The sequence below is a fragment of the Pan troglodytes genome, chromosome 11, assembly GCF_028858775.2.
Source record: "Pan troglodytes isolate AG18354 chromosome 11, NHGRI_mPanTro3-v2.0_pri, whole genome shotgun sequence".
Classification (NCBI taxonomy): domain Eukaryota; kingdom Metazoa; phylum Chordata; class Mammalia; order Primates; family Hominidae; genus Pan; species Pan troglodytes.
This window is the reverse complement of record NC_072409.2, coordinates 50405188-50410577: the sequence shown is the minus strand read 5'-3', so window position 1 is coordinate 50410577 and position 5390 is coordinate 50405188.

Here is a 5390-nt window from a genome sequence, read left to right as displayed (position 1 = left end):
CCCAGTCTCAGGTATTTCTTTATGGCAATACAAAAATGGACTAATATACTTCCTATTGCCTTTACTCCTTTAGATAAGAAAATAAAGACATTTGAACGTAAAATCTAAAGTGCAGATATAGGCCAGGCGCAGTGGCTCATGCCTGTAATCCCAGCACTTTGAGAGGTCGAGGCAGGTGGATCATTTAAGGTCAGGAGTTCAAGACCAGCCTGGCCAACATGGTGAAACCCCATCTCTCTACTAAAAATACAAAAATTAGCCAGGTGTAGTGGCACATGCCTGTAATCCCAGCTACTCGGGAGGCTGAGGCATAAGAATTGCTTAAATTCAGGAGGCGGATGTTGCGGTGAGCCAAGATCATGCCATTGCACTCCAGCCTGGGCAACAAAAGCGAAATTCCATCTCAGAGTGAGACCCTGTCTCAAAAAAACAAAAAGTGCAGATATAAAATAAGATAAAGTACTTATGTTTAAATTTAATTATGTTTACAGATAGTTGTCAATTGGTCTGAAACAAATTCACCAGGGAATTAATCTATTTGCATAGAACTGCTAATTAATGTAAAAAATATGCCCGGGTGTGGTGGCTCATGCCTGTAATCCCAGCACTTTGGGAGGCCGAGGGAGGCAGATCACTTGAGGTCAGGAGTTTGAGACCAGCCTGGCCAGCATGGTGAAACCCCGTCTCTACTAGTAACACAAAAATTAGCTGGGCATGGTGGCATGTACCTGTAATCCTAGCCACTTGGGAGGCTGAGGCAGGAGAATCACTTGAACCTAGGAGGTGGACGTTCCAGTGAGCTGAGATCACGCCACTTCACTCCAGCCTGGATGGTAGAGCAAGACTTCGTCTCAAAAAACAAACAAACTATATATATATATAAAAAAAAATTATATATATATATATATGTGTACACACACACATAATTAGACTTCATCTCATCTGCTTTATGTGTTGCTTTATGTGTTGGGTGCACTGTGATGTAATGGTAGCATCAGTACAACTTAAAGTAACTAAATTAATAATTGTACTTGATATTAAATGTTCTCAACTGAGTAACTTTTAAGTGAAACCAATCATGTTTAGACCTAGGGAGTGGTAAAAGAACCAACTTTTTCTATTGTTGGGTTGAGGAAAATAGTAATATAAGATTATCAATCATGGACAGTAAATTGCTGAAAGTTGCTGAATCAGATTATAAGCATCTAGCTAAGAATATAAAGATTGAGAAGTAGGTAAACATCTAAATGTTTAGTATACTAGAAATACCCAAGACAGTAATATGCCAACAACTTGATGTACTGTAAAATAAAAAGATGAAGTTTTCCTAATAGTTGCATTTTAGTAAACTGTACAGTGATGAAGGTGGAACGGGCACTTGGGGCTCATTAGAATGAGGCACAGTATACCCCAATAGCTCTCTTTCTTAAATGCAGTGGATAGGTGTCTGCCAACAAATACACCAAAACCATTTTTATAGAAACATTATTTAATAGTGACTCAACAGCTTTCAAAATACACTTTTATATTATAGCACTGCACAAGCTATTCTTTTTTTTTTTTTTTTTTCAGACAGAGTCTTGCTCTGTCCACCAAGCTGGAGTGCAGTGGTGCCATCTCAGCTCACTGCAACTTCCGCCTCCCGGGTTCAAGCAATTCTCATGCCTCAGCCTCCCAAGTAGCTGGGTTAACAGGCATGGGCCACCAAACTTGTCTAATTTTTGTATTTTTAGTAGAGATGGGGTTTTGCCATGTTGGCCAGGCTGGTCTCAAACTCCTGAGCTCAGGTGATCCGCCTCCCTCAGCCTCCAAAAATGCTGGGCTTACAGGTGTGAGCCACCATGCCCCGCCTGCACAAGCTATTCTTATGGTGATTTGGCCTTATTGTTTCTGCAAAGCTTGCTTTGGGGAGAGGATACTTACTTTGGGGAGTTGTATAATGTGAAAATTTTAAGTAACTAGGGAAGAAAGAGCCATATAAATACATGTAATAAACTTGTAGCATATGTAAAGTTTTCTTGGTCTTTATCCTACAAGAATGGGATATTTTAGTATGAATTTGCTGAATATAAGAGCGTGGACTTGTTTTTTATACTATGGCCTACTTTTAAAGGTCCAAAACAAATTTTTAAAAAGTTTGCCCTTGTGCTAAAGTGCCAGTGTCTGTATATTATACTTGATTTGGTTGTAAACTATATTTCCAAGTAAACCCTAGTGTAATAAGTTTTAGAGGTAAAAAGGCTTCAGCTGCTAAAACACTATTTGTAGGAGATGTGAAATGTAGTATAGGACAATTTTTTTTCCTTCTCTAAGCCCAAAGATGTACTACTAACGGGTCCCTCCAACCTTAAAGGTTCCCTTTGGCTTTCACCAAGTCTTACAACCTATGATACAAAGATAGTTTAGAGTATGGTGCCAGCAGTGTTTGTTTTTCATTTGGTCAAGAATAAGCGCAACCCAGGGCACCACTTACGCAAAAGATGTAAACTCCTGCATAATACCTTGATAGGATGTTTCAACAACCTTAAGGGTAAATGCTATATATAAATTAACCCAATAGCAGGTTAAAAGAAAAAAGTATGTGGGTAAATCTGAAAATTCTGATTGTAACAAAAAGCTGGTTCTTTGAAACAATAAAATTCATAGATCATTAGTGAGATTAACCAAGAAAAGAAGAGAGAAGATCCAAATAAGCTCAATTAGAAATGAAACAGAAGGTATTACAACTGATATCACAGAAATACGAAAGATTTAAAGGCTATCTTGAACACCTGTATATGCAGAAACTAGAAAACCTAGAGGAAATGGATAAACTCCTGGAAATGTACAACCCTCCTAGATTAAATAAAGAAGAAATAGAAACCCGGAAGAGACCAATAACAAGCAGTGAGATTGAAGCAGTAATTTAAAAAAATTGCCAACAAAAAAAAAAGTCCAGGACCAGATGGATTCACAGATAAATTCTAGCAGACATTCAAAGAATTGGTACCAATCCTACTGAAACTATTTCAAAAGATAGAGACAGAGGAACTCCTCCCCAAATCATTCTATGGAGCCACTATCACCCTACTACCAAAACCAGGAAAGGACATAAGAAAAAAGAAAACTACAGACCAATATCCCTGATGAATATAGATGCAAAAATCTTCAACAAAATACTAGCTAACTGAATCCAGCAGCATATCAAAAAGATAATACATCTTTTTGATCAAGTGGGTTTCTTCCCAGTGATAGAGGGATGGTTTAACATATGCAAGTCAATAAATGTGATACATCATATAAACAGAATTAAAAATAAAAACCATATGGTCATCTCAATAGATGCAGAAAAAGCATTTGATAAAATCCAGCATCCCTTTATAATAAAAACCTGCAGCAAAATAGGCATAGAAGGGACTTACCTGAAAGTAGTAAAAGCCATATATGACAAACCCATATGCAACATCATACTGAATGGGGGAAAGTCGAAAGCATTCCTCTGGAGAACTGGAACAAGACAAGAATGCCCTCTCTCACCACTTCTATTCAACATAGTACTGTAAATCCTGGCCAGAGCAATCAGAGAAAAGAAAGAAATGAAAGGCATCCAAATTGGAAAAGAGGAAGTAAAACTCTTGCTATTTGCCAATGATGAATGTATACTTAGAAAACCCTAAAGACTCATCCCAAAAGCCCCTAGATCTAAAAAACAAATTCAATAAAGTCTCAGGATACAGAACCCATGTATACAAATCAGTAGTACTGCTATATACCAACAATGACCAAGCTGAAAATCAAATCAGATTAAGAACTCAATCCATTTTACAACAGCTGCAAAAATAAAATACTTAGGAATATACTTAACCAAGGAGGAGAAAGATCTCTACAAGGAATACTACAAAACACTGCTGAAAGAAATCATAGATGACAGAAACAAATGGAAACACATCTCCTGCTCACGGATGGGAAAAATCAATATTGTGAAATGACCATACTGCCCAAAGCAATCTACAGATTCAATTCAATTCCCACCAAAATATTATCATCATTCTTCTAGAAAAAGAAAAAGATATCATGATCATCTAGAAAAAACAATCCTAAAATTCATATGGAACGAAAAAAGAACCTGCATAGTCAAAGCAATACTAAGTGAGAAGAACAAATTTGGAGGCACCACATTACCTGACTTCAAATCATACTACAAGGTTATAGTTACCAAAACAGCACGGTTCTGGTATAAAAATAGGCATGTAGGCCAGGCGCAGTGGCTCACGCCTGTAATCCCAGCACTTTGGGAGGCCGAGGTGGGCAGATCACAAGGTCAGGAAATCAAGACCATCCTGGCTAACACGGTGAAACCCCATCTCTACCAAAAATACAAAAAATTAGCCGGGTGTGGTGGCAGGTGCCTGTAATCCCAGCTACTGGGGAGGCTGAGGCAGGAGAATCGCTTGAACCCAGGAGGCAGAGGTTGCAGTGAGCCGGGATTGCACCATTGCATTCCAGCCTGGGAGACAGAGCGAGACTCTGTCTAAAAAAAAAAGAAAAATAGGCATGTAGACCAATGGAACAGAATATAGAACCCAGAAATAAAGCCAAATACTTACAGCCAATTGATATTTGACAAAACATACAAAAACATAAATTGAGGAAAGGACACTCTATTCAATAAATGGTGCTGGGAAAACTGGCAAGCCACATGTAGAAGAATGAAACTGGATCCTCATCTCTCACATTATACAAAAATCAATTCAAGATGGCCAAACACTTTGTATTAGTCTATTCTCACATTGCTATAAAGAAATACCGGAAACTGGGTAATTTATAAAGAGAAGAGGTTTACTTGGCTCATGGTTCCACAGGCTTTAGAGGAAGCGTGATGCTGGCATCTGCTCGGCTTCTGAGGAGGCCTTAGGAAACTTTCAGTCATGGCAGAAGGCGAAGGGGAAGCAGGCACAGGCATGTCTTACATGGCTGGAGCAGAAAGAAGAGAGAGTGAGATGGTGGGGAGGTGTCACACACTTCTAAACAACCAGATCTCCTGAGAACTCTTATCATGAGAACAGCACCAAGAGGATGGTGCTAACCCATTCATGAGAATGCCACCCACATGACTCAGTCACCCTTCATCAGGCTCCACCTCCAACACTGGGGATTACAATTCAACATGAGATTTGGTGCAGACCCGGACACAGATCTAAACAACATCAAACTTAAATCTAAGACCTGAAACTATAAAAATTCTAGAAGATAACATCAGAAAAACTCTTGTGGACATTGGCTCAGGCAAAGAATTCATGACTAAGACCCCAAAAGCAAATTCAACAAAAACAAAGATTAATGGGACCTAATTAAACTAAGAAGCTCTGCATAGCAAAAGAAATAATGAGCAGAGTAAACAGACAACCCAC